This window comes from Cervus elaphus, chromosome 13, assembly GCF_910594005.1.
Source record: "Cervus elaphus chromosome 13, mCerEla1.1, whole genome shotgun sequence".
Taxonomy (NCBI): domain Eukaryota; kingdom Metazoa; phylum Chordata; class Mammalia; order Artiodactyla; family Cervidae; genus Cervus; species Cervus elaphus.
The window spans coordinates 45,821,117-45,842,965 of NC_057827.1; the positions used below are offsets into that span (position 1 = coordinate 45,821,117).

A 21,849-nucleotide genomic window follows, 5' to 3' on the forward strand; every position below is an offset into this window, starting at 1 on the left:
AAGTACTTTAAAAATGAATATTGACTTGTTTTGGTTATCTATTTTAGATTTACAAAATAATCTGTAAAGCATATGAACTTGAATTTTAAATGAGGCACCTTTTAATACAGTGTGCCAAGGTTCTAGAGGTATCTTTGGACTCATGATGTGGAAGATAATTTTATTAATTTGATATTTTCATTCAATCTCTCTTTCCTTTTGTATTTGTTCTTTTGTGAAAGTTAATGCAGAAAACAGGTCTCATAATAGCTCAGCATGGAAACATACTATAAAATGGGGGAAACAGATTTAAGAGTTCATGGCTTCTATTCCTGGCATGGACAAAGTAATTAAATCATCATCAAGTCACATTTATTCAGCCTCCATGTGGATTGTCATTGGGCTATATGTATACAGAGCAAGTTAAACAAACCCTCTGCCCTCTGAGCCTCACATTCTTAAGTTCAGGCAAGGAGAAACCCAACCTGCTCTGCAGTGGTGAGGCCATGCAGCTAGTTGAAAAGCTCAGGTAGTTTATAGCTTTGGAATCTTAAACAACAAACTTTACCTTATTTGTTGGAAACAGAGGATGGAATGATGAGCTCAGTTCCATTTAAAGAAGCCTCCATGGAGGAGGTCACATTTCAGGAAATACTTAAAGGAAGGAAGAGAGGTGGCTTGGCACATGAGCACATATTTTAGGAAGTGACATGATGCGAGAATCAGAGCTGGAACTAATAACGGGGAACAGGGAGTGTCTTCAGCAGACTTCTCGGGGCAGAAATGCTGTTCTTTCAAGGAGCAGACTGTAGTGGAAGTTGATTGGGCTGATGCTTTGGTTGGAGTAGGGGGCAGTGATGATGAGAAAGGACATGCCTGAAAACTCTTTTGTGTTTTATTTATTGAACAAAAATATACTGAGTGATTACTTTTTTAAAAGCTACCCTGTGTTGAATGCATTCTACATGCCAGCTACTGTGTTGTACATTACTTTTTGTGTACTCTCTCATTTAATTCTCACAACAAACTATATACACCTTAAGGCAGTACTATTATAATTACTAATGGAAAAAAATGGAGGCACAGAGAAGTTAAGCAACTGGCTTAAGGTCACATAGGTGTTAGGTAGCAGAGCTGGGATGTGAATCTGAGCCCTTTGGCCCCAGAGCCCATTTTCAACACCGCCTAAAGCACTGCCTGTGACTGGCACCGCTCAGGGTAGGACGCAGGGATGAACAGTAAGCTTCGGTACCTGTCTCACGGAGCTTGTGGTGAAGTGGGGTGACAGACTTAAATCTCATAATCATGCTTTTATAAACCACGATGGACCGTGAAAGAAAAGCAAAGGGAGCAGCCAGACGCTGGGCTGGGAGAAGTGATCGGGATCCAAGTATGGGGGAGCACTTCCTTGAGGAAGTGACGTTCTGTGAACAGGCTGTTGCAGCTATTGAGGGGCGGGGAGTATGCAAGGGAAGCTGTGTGGCTGTGGGGGTGAAGGGGAGGGTTTGGGAGTGAGCAAGGACATGACATCATTGACTCATAGAATGAAGACCCGTCCTTGGCTTTGGTGTGCAGCATGGATGGGTAAGTGGGGTGAGTCGGGGTGAAGGTGGAGAGGTACAAGGTGGATGAGCAGAGATGGCGCAGTCACCTGCGTTCATAAGGCCCTGTGGCTCTATTCACCACGGCCAGCTTGAATTGGACACTATTGCTCATTCTGTGGGAGACAGATGAAATAAAGAAGATAGCTAAACACAATGAGGAGAACGTATTATGAAAAGAGAGGCGATGTTATCATTTCTCAAAAATAGGACCGCCTTCCTCAGGCCCCACCTCAAATGAATCAGTCACCTGAGTAGGGCCCCAGAATCTGCATTCCACAGCTCCCAGAAAACCTCTTCCTACGGGTCCGTATGATCCTCACATAACTGGGATCCTCAAAACAGTGTGAACGGATATCTGTCTTCTTGTTACTTCCAATACCAAACCATTGGTATCTGGTGGCTCAGACGGTAAAGAATCTGTCTGTGATGCAGGAGACCTGGGTTCAATCCCTGGGTCACAAAGCTCCCCTGGAGGAGGGCATGGCAACCCACTACAGTATTCTTGCCTGGAAATTCCCTATGGACAGAGCAGCCTGGTGGGCTACAATCCATAGTGTTGCAAAGAGTTGGACACGACTGAGTGACTAACACTTTCACACTTTAAAAATGTTCAGAAACAGGGGCTGTTTAATTAAACTATGCTACATCTTATCCCAGTGAAAGATTACATAACCATTTAAAACAAGTGTTTTAGAAGAGAATTTTCAAACATTTCAAGAGGCCTATAATATGCAATTATATATTTAAAAATACCTTTGAATTTTCTAAGTATCTACAATGAGTAAGAATTATTTGAATCCAAAAAATAAATATATGTAAAATGCAGAATTAAAAAGTGATTAAAAGGTGACATTGATCTGAAGGGACTTGAGATGTGAATTTAAATATTAGGAGGAAAAATAAATATATCTGACTCTTACTGATTTGGACGTCTCAGTTCAGTCCAGTCGCTCAGTCATGTCCAACTCTTTGCGACCCCATGGACTACAGTACTCCAGGCCATCATCGACTCCTGGAGTTTACTCAAACTCATATCCATTGAGCTGGTGATGCCATCCAACCATCTCATCCTCTGTCGTCCCCTTCTCCTCCCACCTTCAATCTTTCCCAGCATCAGGGTCTTTTCAAATTAGTCAGTTCTTTGCATCAGGTGGCCAAAGTTTTGGAATTTCAGCTTCAATATCAGTCCTTGCAATGAATATTCAGGACTGATTTACTTTAGGATTGATTGGTTGGATCTGCTTGCACTCCAAGGGACTGTCAGGAGTCTTCTCTAACACCACAGTTCAAAAGCATCAGTTCTTCAGTGCTCAGCTTTCTTTATAGTCCAACTGTCATATCCATACATGACTACTGGAAAAACCATAGCTTTGACTAGATGGCCCTTTGCTGGCAAAGTAATGTCTTTGCTTTTTAATATGCTGTCTAGGTTAGTCATAATTTTTCTTCCAAGGAGCAAGGGTCTTTTAATTTCAAGGCTGCAGTCACCACCTGCAGTGATTTTGGAGCCCACAAAAATAAAGTCTGTCACTGTTTCCACTGTTTCCCCATCTATTTGCCATGAAGTGATGGGACCAGATGTCATTATCTTAGTTTTCTGAATACTGAGTTTTAAGCCAACTTTTTCACTCTCCTCTTTCAATTTCATCAAGAGGCTCTTTAGTTCTTCACTTTCTGCCATAAGGGTGGTGTCATCTGCATTATCTGAGGTTATTGATATTTCTCCCTGCAATCTTGATTCCAGCTTGTGCTTCATCCAGCCCAGCGTTTCTCATGATGTACTCTGCATATAAGTTAAATAAGCAGGGTGACAATATATAGCCTTTAGGTACTCCTTTCCCAATTTGGAACCAGTCTGTTGTTCCATGTCTGATTCCAACACTTGCTTCTGGACCTGCATACAGATTTCTTGGAAGGCAGGTCAGGTGGTCTAGTATTCCCATCCCTTGAAGAATTTTCCACATTTGTTGTGGTCCATACAATCAATGGCGTTGGCATAGTGAATAAAGTAGAAGTAGATATTTTTCTGGAACTCTCTTGCTTTGTCAATCATCCAACAGATGTTGGCAATTTGAGCTCTGGTTCCTCTGCCTTTTCTAAATCCAGCTTGAACATCTGGAAGTTCACAGTTCACGTACTGTTGAAGCCTGACTTGGAGAATTTTAAGCATTACTAGCGTGTAAGATGAGTGCAATTGTGCGGTAGTTTGAGCATTCTTTGGCATTGCCTTTCTTTGGGATTGGAATGAAAATTGACCTTTTCCAGTCCTGTGGCCACTGTTGAGTTTTCCAAATTTTCTGGCACTTTCACAGCATCATCTTTTAGGATTTGAAATAGCTCAACTGGAATTCCATCACCTCCACTAGTTTTGTTTGTAGTGATGCTTCCTGAGACCCACTTGACTTCGCATTCCAGGATGTCTGGCTCTAGGTGAGTGATCACACCATTGTGATTATCTGGGTCATGAAGATCTTTTTTGTACAGTTCTTCTGTGTATTCTTGCCATCTCTTCTTAATATCTGCTGCTTCTGTTAGGTTTCTGCCCTTTATTGTGCCCATCTTTGCATGAAAAGTTCTCTTGGTATCTCTAATTTTCTTGAAGAAATCTCTAGTCTTTCTCATTCTATTGTTTTCCTCTATTTCTTTGCATTGATCACTGAGGAAGGCTTTCTTATCTTTCCTTGCTATTCTTTGGAACTATACATTCAAATGGGTATATCTTTCCTTTTTTCCTTTGCCTTTTGCTTCTCTTCTTCTCACAGCTATTTGTAAGGTCTCCTCAGACAACCATTTTGCCCTTTTGCATTTATTTTTCTAGGAGATGGTCTTGATCCCTGCCTCCTGTACAATGTCACGAACCTCTGTCCAAAGTTCTTCAGGCATTCTGTGTATCAGATCTAATTATTTGAATCTATTTGTTACTTCCACTGTATAATCATAAAGGATTTGGTTTAGGTCATACTTGAATGGTCTAGTGGTTTTCCCTACTTTCTTCAAATTAAGTCTGAATTTGGTAATAAGGAGTTCATGATCTGAGCCACAGTCAGCTCCTGGTCTTGTTTTTGCTGACTTTATAGAGCTTCTCCATGTTTGGCTGCAAAGAATATAATCAATCTGATTTCGGTATTGACCATCTGGTGACGTCCATGTGTAGAGTCATCTCTTGTGTTGTTGGAAGAGAGTGTTTGCTATGACCAGTGCATTCTCTTGGCAGAACTCTATTAGCCTTTGCACTGCTTCATTCTGTACTCCAAGGCCAAATTTGCCCATTACTCCAGCTATTTCTTGACTTCGTACTTTTGCATTCCAGTCCGCTATAATGAGAAGGACATCTTTTTTGGGTGTTCGTTCTAGAAGGTCTTTTAGGTCTTCATAGAACCATTCAACTTCAGCTTCTTTAGCATTACTGGTCAGGGCATAGACTTGAATTACTGTGATATTGAATGGTTTGCCTTGGAAACGAACAGAGATCATTCTGTCATTTTTGAGATTGCATCCAAGTATTGCATTTCAGACTCTTGTTGACTATGATAGCTACTCCATTTCTTCTAAGGGATTCTTGCCCACAGTAGTAGATATAATGGTCATCTGAGTTAAATTCACCCATTCCAGTTCATTTTAGTTTGCCGATTCCTAATATGTTGGCGTTCATTCTTGAAATCTCCAATTTGACCACTTCCAATTTGCCTTGATTCATGGACCTAAATTCCAGGTTCGCATGCAGTATTGCTCTTTATAGCATCAGACTTTACTTCCGTCACCAGTCACCCAAGTTTGGAACTTGGATGTCTCAGTTCCAAACAAAACAACAACAACAAAAATCCTCTGTATTTGAATCATCTCCTAAGTGAAGATGCCTTTCTCAAGTCACATCTGTTTACAAAGAATAACATGAGTGGGCTTTCCTGTTAACAGTATTTCTGTTCGAAACATTTCCTGTCATACTATGTGCACACTGTGGTGCATCTGAAAGCAGTTAAAGGAGAGGCTTCTGTAGGCATCTCAGGATGTGAACCTGGGGGAGGCGTGAGAGTTAAGACTTTGACCTGGCAGAGAGGGCCATACCCCAGGCCTTTGCCTCCCAGTCAGTTCTCTCTTCCTCAGTTTGGGTTGAATTTTCTCTAGACAAATGAACTCATCCATAGTCAAGGGTGAAGGTAAACTCGACTTAAGATAAAGAAAATCCATTTCTAAATTTAAACTTAGGAAACTGAGGCAAAACCAGAATGGTCATTCTTTCTATTTGCTTAATGTTGATGAACTTCCTTCCTCAGTCCTGTGGGCAAGCATGAGGAATGATAAGAGAAGCTCAGACTCAGAAGGCAGACTGTCTGTGTTCAACTTGACACTTACTAGCAATGTGTCCTTCAGAAAATGACTGAAATTCTCTGCCTCAGATCCCTCATTTGTACTATGGAGGCAATGGTAACATCCACCTCAAGGGACTGTGATATAGATTAAAGAGTTGGCATATCTGAAATGCTTACAGCACTGGGCCCATAGGAAGTCCGAGATGTGGGTAAATATGCCAGACTGCATAATCTAGTGGTGGAGACAACAAACAAATAATTGTAATAGAATCTAACAATTACTCTAGTAGAAAGTGAAAAAGTGAAAGTGTTAGTCGCTCAGTTGTGTCTGACTCTTTGCAACCCCATGAACTGTAGCCCACCAGGCTCCTCTTTTCATGGAATTCTCCAGACAAGAATACTGGAGGGGTGTACAAGGTTCTGTGAGTAAACAGAGGAGGAATTAACTAACCCCAAGTGGGGGTCTCAAGGAAAGACTTAGAGGGCAGTTGATGTTTTAAACGGGGAAGGATTTTTGCCCAAGTGAAATTGATGGGCAGAGAGAACAGCACATGCAGAGAACTTGCAACCTTTTGGACGAGATTAGGCCAGCTTGCCACACCCAGGTTTATGTGACAAAAAATGACCCTTAGTGATCAGTGACTTGAGCAATAATTCCTCATATGTCTCTAATTGACACTATTCAAGTCAGAGTGAGGTTCCTATACAGAAAGTATCTAAAATGTCCTGTTTAAACAGACATATTGCCATATTGCACACATGGAACAAGCTTAAACCCTGGAGTTCTGCAAGACTAAAAGCTGAATTTCACTCTCTGTCTATCATGTAGGCCCTCTTTCTGTGACATGACCTTGCACAGGTCATGTACAAATTGTGCCTTGAAGTATATCTCCAAGCATAGCAGTTATGATCATCTATTTCATCTTAGACCTAAAAGAGGAACTAAAATTAAAACATAATAAAAAAAATAACTCTAGAATTCATCTTAGGTTTACATCAGAAGCTATGGGAACTTGAGAAGCATAATAGAAAATCTAAGGAATATATCTAGGGGGTATTTTTCTTTTTACCTTGTTTGAGAGACTGTAGAAAAGGGCTTGGTCTTAGAAATCTTGTAAAGAAGGAGGATAGGAGGAAATTCAAAGACTCTGGGAAACTTCTCCCCCAGGACTCGGCAGCATACCTTATTTGTTGTATTTCATTTTTTAAAAAAAGTATTTTCCCAGGACTGTGAGATCTTTTATACATGGAAATAGAGAACAAAATCCACCAATTCTAGAAATAGAGCTTTGGCACACACAATCCAAGAATTGAATGTATGCTTGTAATTATATATTTTATTTTAAGATAGATTGGTGAAAGTTTATCATTTTGAAGTAGGCTTTTTTAGTATGTTAAAATTCTGTATGGTGTATAGCTGGAGGGATTTCAAAACACAGTGAATGTCTAACTCCAAACAAAGGCTACATTCCTTCTTCTTTTTCTTTTTCTTTTTCTTTTTTGACATCTCAAGGCAAAAAAACAAAAATCCTGAAAGCAAAAAGGCATTCTTAAATTTTGCACATTGCCTCCTTTAAAACGTTCTTATCCCTGTTTTTATTTTTTACCTATAGAGCTTGCCATCATTACGGATGTCTTAGAATCAAGGCTGGGATTTCCCTGCCTGACATCTCAAACTTTGCATCACTTAAAGCACACAGCAATGGTTCCTTTGTCCTCTTTAAAGAAACATATACATTCCCAAAACAAAGACTATTTGAAGATTTTAATGTAAATTCAGTAAACTTTATAGCAAATAGAAAGGGTGACCTCGCCTGGGTTCCAACCAAGATCTTCACTTACTTAGTGAAAGGAGGCAGAGGGTTAGCTGCTTTGAACTCTAGGGTTGTGCTTATTTTATCTGGTTTCTTTTGAGGTTTGTAGATTGAAGTTGTCATCCCTTTGGAAATGGATATCAGACTGTGAAGGTCATCAATGTTATCTGTTCAACAATAGCACAAGAGCAAGCTTAAGGACATTTCTTAAATATGTTTGCTCAGCCCTACAAATGACAGTTTCAGGTACTGGCTGAGAAAGTGGTGTCTGTGTGTACTCTGACTTGGGTATGTTGCTAACCACCTAGCCTTTTGTTAGATGTCAAGAGAGGGCAAGTCTTAATAGTAACACATACTTTCTGTTTGTTTACCAGACACTCGAGTCTTTACCTAGTATTTATGCAAATAACTATGGGTAACTTTCTTTAACTGAAGGAAGAGAAAGAGGCTGATTAGGGAAGGCCCTTTTTATGATCTTGTCTCTGTATTATATAGTACCTCTTGGGTAATAGTGCAGCTGGATATTATTATCCTGGAACAGAATTTGATCCAGATTCTTCTAAAGCATTGGTGAGACAAAGCATTGTCTCTGCATTCTTTTCTTTCTGGCTCAAATGCTTATGGAGTTGCATGTTCTTTAATATAGAACTTCAGAAACAGCCTTAAGATATTGAACGGGAATTGCATTTATATGTGGTCAGTCCCACATACACTTGTATGTGGCACTGACATATATGAAGAATTACTTGAGATAATTTACTGTTTTCTTCTTTCAAAACAAGAGCACAGTTATATGTTGTCAGAGGAACCAGAAATGATATCATATGATTGAATTAGTAGAAACAAAAACAACAGGCAAAGGCCTGGCCATTATTTACTGAGCACTGACAGAGAGCTCTGCCCCGTGCTGGGTTAGACATGAGGGAAGACATGCTTTCCTGCTCAGTGGTCTTATCATCTCATTGTAAGCACACACTGTTACATCTTGTCTAATGTAGATTGAGCTATCTTAGATCTAGAATAATAGATCACCTCAGATTTAGATCATCTTAATTAGGATGTTGGCAGCCTGAAATGCAATAGGGTTCTTGATGCAAGCAAATGAGTAGTAAATGCATTAGCAATTCCACCTCTTCCTTACAGAATTCTTCCTAAAAGCCAGTATCCAGTTCCTTTCCTGGTGAACTGTATAAACAGTCCTGAAATGTAGTACCTAGGGAGAGCTCTTTCTTCTACTGTGGATTCTTCAGTAGTTCTTTTTTTTTTTTTTTTTGTTAACAGAAGGGCAACTTTTCTTCAAAAGTGTTTTTGAAAGACAGAAACAAAAGTGAGTTATTTCTTTGAAGATCAGTTGTGGTTACTAAATTTGTGATGGAATTGAATAAAAGATAGTTCTTCTAATCTCCTTGAAGCATTTAAATTTGCATATTATCAGATGTGTGGGTGGGCCCAAGATGAGATTTTTTTTTTTAAGAAGTCTGCCATTCTAACTAGGTGATTGAAAAAAATGATGGAGAAGATATAATATATATTAGGCCAAAGGATAGCTAATGGTCAACCCTATCATGGTCTATGTGATGTAGAAAACCATACCTTATCTTGATTTTTCGCACTATACTTCCAGTGCTGGGTGATTTGGGGAGTGAAATTCTTTGGTCTCTAGTCAGCACAGGGAAATGTCATTGACAAGAGTAGGTAGTCTATTTTTTTCCTTTTTAGTCAAAGAGTACCTAATCTGTGAATCTATAACACCTAGAGTTGCAGAGATGCATGGTATTATATACAAAGTTACATTCTATGGAAAACAGGCCTCTTTTATGGGCAGAACTAACATTTCTTAACTCAGCCTGATCTATTTTGAAGATAGTAAACATATTTGAGGTACTTTTTGATATACAGTGGGGGTCAGCATTTTTTTTTTTAATCTAGAAGTATTTACGCAAAACAAAACTGGAAGGCAAGATACAGAATTGCTTCTAAAAAACACTTTAAAACTAATAACTAAATTATTTTAAAGTGTGAAACAATTACCTCAGTGTGTGATTTACACTTCGCGCCACCCTCCTCCCAACCCCAAATGTGTTGTTTCTGGCAGGGGAGCATCTGAGCTGGGGAGAGCCCTGCTAAAGGGATTACGTTGCTCTGGCTCTTGTGTTTATTGAGTCACCTAGGACTTCTTATAAAACAGCAGCTTTCAAACGTACACACACCTGCGCTTAACACCCTGAATACTCCAAATGCTCGTTTAACTGTTCTCACACCTGGAGTAGCTCTTCCACCCAGTGAGGTCAGAAAGCACGGAGATGTCCACATACTGGTTTTTCCTTTTCCTTGGAAGTCTGTTGGAATATAGCCATTTATATGGTTCTGATGCTAACAGAGACAGAGAGATTTTTTCAGTGTACTATAGTGCTCTTTGCCACCAGGCCCACAGAACATCCCCAGTCTTACCTCCCACTGTATCAAAATGAAGGTTAATGTTTCTCAGGGGACATTAGCTCAATTGAGGTCTTGCTGAGCTAGAGTCCAGGAACCCATCTCACTGCAGCTTCCAGGCCACTTTGTGCTAGGAGTGGGCAGTGGCTTCTTTGTACTTAATTTGGCCCGCAGAGGCCAGCACTGGCTCTGTGTAGGGCTAAGCAGGGTCATGGATCTTGCTGTGTGAGAGAGGGAAGAGGAAAAAAGGAAGCCTAAAGCAGGAGGCTAAGACAAGAGAAGGAATAGAAAGATAAAAGAAGGAAGTATGCATCTAGGGAAGCTCATCTGCCTAAGTCACTTCATGGACATTAATGTTCTCCTTTTACTCCCTCTGTCTTTTTCTTTCCTTTCTCTAGTCTGGAAGTCAAAGCCTGAAAAACTGTCTTTATTTTTGACATCATGGATATTATCACGTAATGTATGTGTGTGTGTGTGTGTGTGTGTGTGTAACGTTGTATTAATGGAGTTAGCATAGTTATCAGGCTTACTATGGTCTAGGTTTATGTCTGGATTATCTCATTCATTCTTTTTTTTTGTTAATATTTATTTATTTATTTGGCTGCGATCGTCTTAGTTGCAGTGTGCAGGTTCTTAGCTGCAGCATGTGGGATCTAGTTCCCCAATAAGGATTGAATCTGGGCCCTCTGCATCGGGAATATGGATCTTAGCCCCTGGACTACCAGGGAAGTCCTTCATTCATTCTTCCCAACAATGTAGCAGTTGTAGCTTCTATTATCATTTTTACTTTACTGATAGATAATGTAGGCTCCAAACTCATATTAGGTACTCAGGCTTATTCAAAGTTTTTTAAAATTTGTATGTGACAACATAAAGACCAAATTCCTTACCCTGTCCCTTGACTCCACCTGCTTAGTCAAGATTCATGTCACTGTTTCATTTCATTAATGTTCTAATTAATTCACCATCTTCCAAATGTCTTTTCCCTTCTTATCTCTTTGCTTTTGCCTAGGACTTTTCCTATTCTGTCTACTTACACTGCTCTTATCCATCCTTAAAATCAATAAATATTGAATACATAACTATATTATGATGTCATAGCTCTGGACAGGACCCTATTCATCTCCATGCTCACTTCCCAACAGTAGACACACACACACACACACATATCATTATAAATTAAGGTAGACTGTGTGATGAATACTATAATGAGAGTAGAGATATAAGAAATAGAGAAATTTTGTGGAGGAGACATTATTTCAATCTCATGGTGCCTGGGAAAGCTCTTTCCTCTAAGAGAATTTGTATTTTGTGGAGAGCTCTATTATTCTGACAAATTGTTAGTAGGAAAATATTAGAAGGAGGGCATGCTAGGTAGAGGAAATATCATGATATGGAAAATATGAGGGACATTTAGAGAGTGGTGAACAGTGAATGGTTTGACTCTTTTGAACATAGAGTATCCACATATTAATGGGAAGGGATGAGGACCTAATAGAAAATAAAGCCTAAAAAGCTTTATTCCTCCTCCACTTTACCACCTGGTAACCTTAAGCTTATTTCCAACATTTGTAGCCCTACTTCTATTTTATAAATAGATTCATTTGTACCACTTTTTAGATTCCACATATAAGCAACGTTATGTGATACTTGTCTTTCTCTGACATATTTCACTCAGTATGACAAACTCGAGGTCCATCCATGTTGCTGCAAATGGCATTTTTTTGTTCTCTTTTATGACTGACTAATATTCCAGTAATATTCCATTACTCAGAAGGAGATAATGGTGACCCACTTCAGTATTCTTGCCTCGAGAATCCCCTGGACAAAGGAGCCTGGTGGACTACAGTTCATAGGGTTGCAAATAGTCTTAACATCTTAACAACTATATTCCATTATATATATGTACCGTATCTTCCTTATCCATTCTTCTGTTGATGGACGTTTAGGTTGGTTCCATGCCCTGGCTATTGTAAATAGTGCTGCAGTGAACATTGGGGTGCATGTATCTTTGCAAATTGTGGATTTCTCCAGGAGTTTGCCTAGGCATGGGATTGCTGGGTCATATGGTAGTTCTATTTTTAGTTTTTAAAGGAACCTCCATACTTTTCTCCATAGTGGCTGTACCAACTTACATCCCCACCAAGGGTATAGGAAGGGCCCCTTTTCTCCACACACTCTCCAGCATTTGTTGTTTGTAGATTTTTTGATGATGGCCAGATTTTTTTTCAGACCAGTGTGAGATGATACCTTTTGTAGCTTTAATTTGCATTTCTCTAATAATCAGTGATGTTGAGCATCTTTTCATATTCTTTTTGGCCATTTGTATGTCTTTGGAGAAATATCTATTTAGATCTCCTGCACATTAAAAAAATTTTTTTTATATTGAGTTGCATGAGCAGTTTGTATAGTTTGGAGATTAATCCCTTGTTGGTCACTTTGTTTGCAAATATTTATGGCTTCCTTTGCTGTGCAAAAACTTGTAAGTTTAATTATGTCCCACTTGTTTATTTTTGTGTTTATTTTCATTACTCTAGGAGATGGATCAAAAAAGATCTTGTTATGATTTGTGTCAAAAGTGTTCTGTTTATATTTTCCTCTATGAGTTTTACAGAATCTGGCCTTATGTTTAAGTCTTTAATCCACTTTGTTTATTTTTGTGTATGGTGTTAGGGAGTGTTTTAATTACATTCTTTTACATATAACTGTCTAGTTTTCCCAGCACCTCTTACTGAAGAGACTGTCTTTCTCTATTGTGTATCCTTGCCTCCTTTGTCAAAAATAAGGTGCCCATATGTGCATAAGTCTATCTCTGGACTTTCTATCTTGTTCCATTGATCTGTATTTCTGTTTTTGTTCCAGTACCATGCTTTTTTGTTGACTATAACTTTGTAGTATAAGTCTAAAGTCAGGGAGCCTGAGGCCTCCAGCTCCATTTTTCTTTTTCAAGATTGCTTTGGCTATTTGCAAGATTTTTTTTGGTTCTAATTCTGTGAAAAATGCCATTGGTAATTTGCTAGGGAAGTCTATACATAGATTTAATAGCTTTAGCCTTTGAAGTTGATATTGACAAGAAAAGCCTATTGTGTGAGAATGGAGCAGTGTGATAGAACTTTGGGGGATGTCTAGGGTAACTGAGAGCAAAGATGTCATATTAATCTGGGGATTAAGTGAGAATCTGCATGCTCAATAGTGAAACTCCCAGCTCTTGCCTTCCAGAATACTGGTAACAAGGGATACTAGGGGTATAAGTCAAAGGAACTTTTCATGGAGTAAGGGTGACCTTAGTATATTTATAGACTACAGAATAGGACTAGTTAAAAATGGATGGTTGAAGAAGATAGTTTCAAGAAGGATAAAAAAGAAGATGAATTGGCATAATGATTCAGATGATGGAGAGGAAGTAAATCAGGTGGAGCTATGAATTGAAGGAAGGGAGGATATGTCTTATGAAAAAGAAGAGAAAGAAAGAATATTGAGTGGTAAGCAATAGTAAAGAGAACAGGAAACCAAAGAATTTAGAATGAAGGTAAATTCCATGGGATTAGTCAATGGGGCAATTACTTGAATAGAGAGAGGGTTGAGAGTGAGGAGGAACTGGAGAACAAGAATGGGATCAAATCTCTCCTTCTCAGTGGAGATTTCCTGCAACTTTCCAGCCCCAAGTGATTGCTATTTCTTCTAAACTACATTGCATTTACTATTTGTACCACTCATTTGGTAACTAAACACACACAGCCTGTGACACCATTTCCATTGTTGTCTTGAGCTCTCATTTATATCTTTTGTTAGTTTACTTTTCAGGCAATATGTACTCCATGACTGAAGACTCCTCAGTGCAGCAACTACATCCTAAACTTCTTTGTTTTGCTCACTTTAAACATTATTTAAACTAAAAAAAATATTTAAAAATTTTAAATTTGTTGTTATATAATATTATTATTAAAGGCAGAACTCTATCTTCTCATCTTTTATGATATTCTTTTTCTCTTTACTGTGTAATGGCACAATCTTATCTTACCATTTGATCTTCCTTTCTAAAGTTCTCTCCCATTTCCTTTGCCTCTTGGCTTTTACTGTAAATAAAAAAAATCTTTAAAAGAGCCATTTCACCTATTTCTCCCCAAATAACTAGTAATTTCTATGATAAAGAATAAAAAAGGGTGATTTTTAAATTTTTTTTTGTATTTCCTAGAGTCACTTAATTATTTTAATAGATTGTTAGTTTTTTTTTTTTTTGGTGGGGGGGAAGGTTGATCTCTATTTGAACAGACTTTCTGAAAAAATACATTCTGAGTTGCTTTGAAAAAGACTAAAAGCATCTATTGTGGCTTAGCAGCTGACCAGCACACTGGTTGATGTAATTTGTAGTCTTTGCTCTAAAGTTCTCTAACAAGATTAGGTGAGATTGAACTGAGAAGGTAAAGGTTTCTAAACTGACATAAACTCAAAGAGCAGAACTAGATCATGATACTGTTTGAATCTCTAACAAAGTCTAATCTTTGACATGTTATATTTGGTGCACCATAATCTGTGTCCATACACATCCTTCTAGTAAATGGTGAATGAGGTTTAGCTAACATAATGCACTTTATTATATTCTTTTATACCCTTCTAGACCTTTGTAGGAAATATAGGGTTGGGGAGCTCTGCCTTGTAAAATGACCCAGATCACTTCTCTGGAACAGAAGCTATATGTGCATTTTTCAGAACAGCTTGGTCACATTTGTTTCCCTACTGTCATTTCATTTGGTGCTTCTTCTGGCAGCCATTAGAAAGATAGGGGGACATACTAAATTTCACTGGATAGTTCCAGCTGCCTAAAACTACTAAAACCAATAATTTCGTATGGGACTTTTTGGTCCATTTGTGAAACCAGATCTGAGACAAAGAAATAGCTCAGCATTGCCCTTCTTTGGGATTGGAATGAAAACTGACCTTTTCCAGTTTTGTGGTCACTGCTGAGTTTCCCAAATTTGCTGGCACATTGAGTACAGTGCTCTAACAGCATCATCTTTTAGGATTTGAAATAGCTCAACTGGAATTCCATCACCTCCACTAGCTTTGTTCTTAGTGAGTGAGTGAGCGAGTGAAGTCGCTCAGTCATGTCTGACTTTTTGCAATCCCATGGACTTTATGTAGCCTACCAGGCTCCTCTGTCCATGGGATTTTCCAGACAAGAATACTGGAGTGGATTGCCATTGTTCTTAGTAATGCTTCCTGAAGCCCCCTTGACTTCACACCCTAGAATGTCTTGCTCTATGTGAGTGACCACGCCATTATGATTATCCAGGTCATTAAGAACTTTTTTGTATAGTTCTGTGTATTCTTGCCACCTCTTCTTAATCTCTTCTGCTTCTGTTATATCTTTACCATCTCTTCCTTTATTGTGCCAATCTTTGCATGAAATGTTCCTTTGATATCTCTAATTTTCTTGAAAAGATCTCCACTCTTTCCCATTCTATTGTTTCCTTCCATTTCTTTGCATTGTTCACTTAAGAAGGCTTTCTTATCTCTCCTTGCTATTCTTTGGAACTCTGCATTCAGATGGGTATATCTTTCCCTTCCTCCTTTGCCTTTTTCTTCTCTTCTTTTCTCAGATATTTGTAAAGCCTCTTCAGACAACCATTTTGCCTTTTTGCGTTTCTTTTTCTTGGGAATGGTTTTGATCACTGCCTTCTGTACAATGTTATGAACCTCCATGCATGGTTCTTCGGGCACTCTATCAGATCTAATCCCTTGACTCTATTTGTCACTTCCACTGTGTAATTGTAAGGGGTTTGATTTAGGTCATACCCGAATGGCCTGTTTCCCCTACTTTCTTCAATTTAAATCTGAATTTAGCAATAAGGAGTTTATGATCTGAGCCACAGTCAGCTCCTGGTCTTGTTTTTGTTAACAGTATGGAACTCCATCTTCGACTGCAAAGAATATAATCCATCTGATTTTGGTGTTAACCATCTTGTGATGTCTATGTGTAGAATTATCTCTTGTGTTATTGGAAGATTCATCTCTTGCATCATCTCTTGCATTGTTGTGTTTGCTATGATCAGTGAGTTTTCTTGGCAAAACTCTGTTAGTCTTTGACCTTAAATATCTTGATTGATAGACCTAACATTACCCGTTGCCATGCAATATTATTCTTTACAGCTTTGGACGTTACTTTCACCATCAGACACATCCACAACTGAGCGTTGTTTCTACTTTGGCCCAGCTGCTTCATTCTTTCTGGAGCTGTTTCTCCACTCTTCCCCAGTAGAATATTGGACATCTGCCAACTTGTTGGGCTCATTTTCCGGGATCCTGGGGTTCTCGAGGCAAGAATATTGAAGTGGTTTCCTATCTAAAAGCAACAACTACATGATATAAACTCATGATTCTAATGCTGAGTGAGCTCAGTAGTATCAGTGATATTGACTTTTGTAGGATGATGCCAAACAGTTTAATGTATTGGGATGTACCCCATTACCCAAGACTTCAGAGGTTCCAGAACTTGACCTCTTGTGTACTTGGCAAGGGTTTTATACTGAACCCCCTTTTTGATCATGCATTGTTTCTCCTCTTCACAAACTCTTCTAAGAATTACATATTTATAAATTAGCAGCTGTCTGGACCGCACTACCAGTCCTCATGAATGAAATTCTTGTGTCACAAGTTTTTCTTCCAAGTAAATTAGATTAACGTGACAACAGAAAATAAAATGTAGTTTTCAAATTGTCATTAAATAGTGCTAATGTGGCATTTTAGGGTGAAAGTAAATCATCTCATTTCCTAATAATTGAGAATTTTATAACTGTTACTGTTATCAGTAATTGAAAATTTTCACCCATTTTTGGGGGGTGAAGGTTAAGAATTATTAACTGTGTAGTATAGAACAAAGAGAACAGTGATGTGAACAAAATATCAGTGGATAAAGGTAAATTTGATGTACTGAGTGTTTTTTCTTCCTTTGTAATTACTTCTGTGTTTTATCTAACTGTGAAGTAGTTTTCAGTTGTATTCCTGCTTCACACCTTTGACAAATAGCATCTTCTGTCATTATCTGCAGATTCTTTTAGTCTTAGTTGTAAACAAAAAGCTTAATGACTATTCTCCTTTGGCTGATACACAAAAGGGAAATCAGGTGAAAGAGTTTGAGGATAAAATTTCTTTGGAAATCTTGCATTTTAAGCATTTGTTGTCTTACAACATCCTCTTTCAATGAATACTTTGAAATAGAAACTCCTGTTGTGTGTACTTTTCCTAGGCAATCAATAGTTCTCTCTCTTTCTTCCTATAAATGGTGAAATTGGATATTAGGAAGTATGGGCACACGTCTCCTCCTAAAAGGGAAATGGTTTGGGGATATTGTACTAACAATAGTATCAAACAATGGTTATTAAGCTTCATTTGTAGGCATGTGGACTGCCTAACCAACGGCCATTTTCCTCATCTTGTTTCCTAACAGACTAACATATTTTGTCTACATACCCACCTTCTTCAATACTAGGTGGCTGAGGTGAAAAAGTGACAGTTAAAGTATTCATCACTCAGTCATGTCCAACTCTTTGCAACCCTGTGGACTGTAGCCCGCCAGGCTCCTCTGTCCATGGAATTCTCCAGGCAAGCATACTAGAGTGGGTTGCCATTTGCTTCTCCAGTGGACCCCATTCTCCAACTCAGGCAATTAACCATGATGAGTCACCAGATAACCACAAGGGCCACCCTTGCCATGGTAATGATTGGTTCAGGCACAGTCAATTTATGCCCTTCTGACCGGTAAGATGAAGAGAAATCTCTGCCTCGGCTTTCTTCCTTATGGAAAGAGACAAACAGGAGGAAAAGATTCCCTTTAACAGTTCTGAATGCTTTCAAAAGGACAAAAAGCTGACCTGTATGGTTTTGTCACTAGGAATAGAGTTATCTGAGGACAGACTTACGTGCCAAGGATGACAGAGGGGAAAGATGGATTCCTTATATCATTGAATAGCTGCATTAACTAACCCTGGAACCATCCTACCTTCAGCATTTTTAATATTTCCCTTTTTGTCTAGCCTTCTTCTGTTAGTGGAGTTGGAATTTTCTCTTATTGGGAACACAAGCACCCTAGGCAACAAATTCACTGTTTAAATGAATAATTATAGACTACTGTTTTATTATACAGTTTGAATCTTTCTCTACCTATTACTTCTCAAAATACTTTCTTTTACTTCCCTTTTACTACTTCTGATACTGTTAAACTATCATCTTTTTTTTAACCTCTTACTTCTTAACTCTTTGCTCCGTGATAACTTTAGCAATAGTCACTCTATTGAAATAAGGCTTACTGGTATTCACTCATGATTTCGGTTACCAAATAAAGCAGTCTCTGAGTCTCAGTTCCCTAATTTATAAATAGAACCTTTGATCTTAATTAGCGGGGTTTTTTTCTTTTTATTATTATTTTTTTTTTCCAGTGGGTTTTGTCATACATTGATATGAATCAGCCATGGATTTACATGTATTCCCAATCCCGATCCCCCCTCCCACCTCCCTCTCCACCCGATTCCTCTGGGTCTTCCCAGTGCACCAGGCCGGAGCACTTGTCTCATGCATCCCACCTGGGCTGGTGATCTGTTTCACCATAGATAGTATACATGCTGTTCTTTTGAAATATCCCACCCTCACATTCTCCCACAAAGTTCAAAAGTCTGTTCTGTATTTCTGTGTCTCTTTTTCTGTTTTGCATATAGGGTTATCGTTATCACCTTTCTAAATTCCATATATATGTGTTAGTATGCTGTAATGTTCTTTATCTTTCTGGCTTACTTCACTCTGTATAATGGGCTCCAGCTTCATCCATCTCATTAGGACTGGTTCAAATGAATTCTTTTTGACGGCTGAGTAATATTCCATGGTGTATATGTACCACAGCTTCCTTATCCATTCATCTGCTGATGGGCATCTAGGTTGCTTCCATGTCCTGGCTATTATAAACAGTGCTGCGATGAATGTTGGGGTGCACGTGTCTCTTTCAGATCTGGTTTCCTCAGTGTGTATGCCCAGAAGTGGGATTGCTGGGTCATATGGCAGTTCTATTTCCAGTTTTTTAAGAAATCTCCACACTGTTTTCCATAGCGGCTGTACTAGTTTAATTAGCGGGTTTTTTTAATGGAAAAAATTTCAAACTAAATGTTATTCATAATCACATAGAAAACATAAAACCAAGTGAAATTTCTTGATTGACTCAGAACCCGGAGGCTCTGGCCCCTGCTTGCTAACCATCTAGACCTTGTATAGCCCTCACTGTCCCCAACCTCTGCAGAGCTCACAGCTTCCACTGGACAAGGTTCTGAAACTAGCCTCTTGATTTGAACTTCTTGTCAGTGCTGTTTTTCCGTTTGCACCGTGACTGTCCTATCCAGGATGCTTCTGTGGTTTTCCATCGCTGCCTGTGAAGTTCTACCCTTTCAGCGTTGTTCCTGTGAGCCTGTCTTCCTTTGCTAGTTACACCGGGTTACTTCTAGTCTCCAGAACTGCTCAGTTTCTCCTTTTTTCTGTGCTCTTCTCCTTCTGCTTCTTATATCTTTCCCATCTCTACCTGCTCAATCCTTTCCACTCCCACCCAATACCTATCTTAGTCAAATGACTCAATTTTCTGCATGTTCCCATAGCATTTGTACCTCAATTATAATACATATCACATTCTGTCTTTGAGTTTTGTATTAAAGATGTTCCTCAGGCTGTTTGCTCTCTGCAGGTGGGGAACTATTTCTCATTCATTGTTCTGTACACTGTGGTACTCAGCCTATGTCTCTTAAAAATTACTCTTAAAAATGCTTGTTAATGAACAAAAAACTTAAAACAGAAATCAAAATCCTTCAATTACGTGGTTATTCTTTAGATTGTTTGTTAGTGCCTTAAATATTTGTACCAGTTTTGTAAACTTATTTATATTCTCTGAGGTTATGTAGATTAAATTTAATTGATATGAAGTGAAGTATCTTTTTAATGCATAATATTTTATAGCTGCATTTTATAATTTTAGAAAAAGGAAAAACAAAGCAACCTATGTCTGTGTTTGGAAATTTGCCTTTTCTTGACATTTTAAACAGTTATTTATGAGTTAGCTAGCTCACTGACATCCTATACATACCAACTATATATTAATAAATATGGCAGCTATAATAATACTGTAATTTTAAATTTTCATTTAAATAATTGTTATTTTGCTCCCAGGGAGGACAATGAAACGTGTAATTTCAGTAAAGTATACCTCTTTTTGTATTTATTTTTCTGTTTCTTATAATTTCTATAAGATTATCATTCCTTTCTAGAGGATGTTTGAGAATTCAATTAAGTTTAATTAATTTGAGTTACAAAAGTTGGTGAAGGAGAGGATGTACTATACTGTTAAGCTATTTACTTTCTGTTACTTCATTTTAGTTATTCAGTGCTTCATAATTTTATTAATACCTTTAGTTTTGGATGAAGAAAAGGTATGATGATTTGGTAAAGTTTATATTTCAAGCAAACTGTATTAACAGTATATCCCATGTTACAGTAGTGATAATATAATGATTAATATGCTTTGGAGGGGAAAAGCCCAAATAAATTTAGTAGGTATTTTTTTCCTGAGACTAATGCTATCAATTATTTTCATAACCAGAGAAGAACTAACATTGAGACTAGAAATAATGTTGGAGACAAATAGATATATTTCAGAATTAGAAATCTGAGGCTTAACATAAGTCTGTATATCCACACACCATAGACAAATGGGAGGTGCTGTCCCCAGGGATCATAAGTCAGAGAATCCCTTCTCTGCACCTGTGTGACCATCTGCCCAGGAGGTGTAATAATGCTGCCTCCCTCCCTCACAGGGTTATTGACGTGGTCAGATGATAGACACAGAAGTACTGTCAGAGTTGGATGGTTGACCAGTTCATACATGGTAGCTAAGAGCAGAGATATTTTGTGCATTCCCAATCTCTTATAGTTTAGCCAGGGTAGGTGTCTAACTCCCTTTTCTCTTGCAATGGTGGGTGTGTGGGGGCTGGGACCTCACTGGGTTACAATGAGGAGCCATGAGTGGGACATGGAATGGAGGAGAATCACCTCATTCAGGGAGAAGTCGAGCATGATAACCAAGGACACAGTCTGAAGCAAGGACTGAAGCCACAAGTGGAGTCAGAAGAAATGGATGTGAAAAGGAAAAACAGTAATTCTAATCTGAAAATAGCCACTTTGAGGCACCAATCCTCAGAGCCAGATGCTTCACAGTAGGGACCCTGGGTGGCACCAGAGGTAGGTAGTGGCAGCAGGACCTATTAAGGTGCCAGAAAAATCAGCCCTAGCACAGCCATGCCTTCCACACTCCATCCTGTGGTTCCTGGAATTTCTCTTCAGTGCAAAAACACGGGCCCTATAAACCCCACAGGCTCAATGTGTGATATCTTCATACTTTTTGAACTGTAGCATTATACCCTTAGGTGGGTAGATCCTGAGTTTAGTGATTTAGGATCTGAACTCCTGAATTATGATCTTATGTTGGTTATTATTGGGAATAACTAGTATGATATTTTTTCAAGGGTCTTTGAGGTTAAGATTTTATTAGTATGTATTTAGACCTCTATAGTAAATTGTTTCTGTAACTTACTTTCATTACTTACTCTTGGTAGGTCTAGTATTCATAGGGTAACATTTAAAACATACCAGTTGGCATTGAGTGCTAATTTAGCTGCCGAT

The 21,849-nt window shown here is 38.5% G+C and overlaps 1 protein-coding gene across 3 annotated transcripts in view; it reads left to right on the plus strand.

Moving 5' to 3' along the window:
* AKAP6 (A-kinase anchoring protein 6) overlaps positions 1-21,849 on the plus strand; it is a 493,795-nt gene that overhangs the window by 255,198 nt on the left and 216,748 nt on the right. The gene's annotated exons all lie outside the window — the stretch shown is intronic.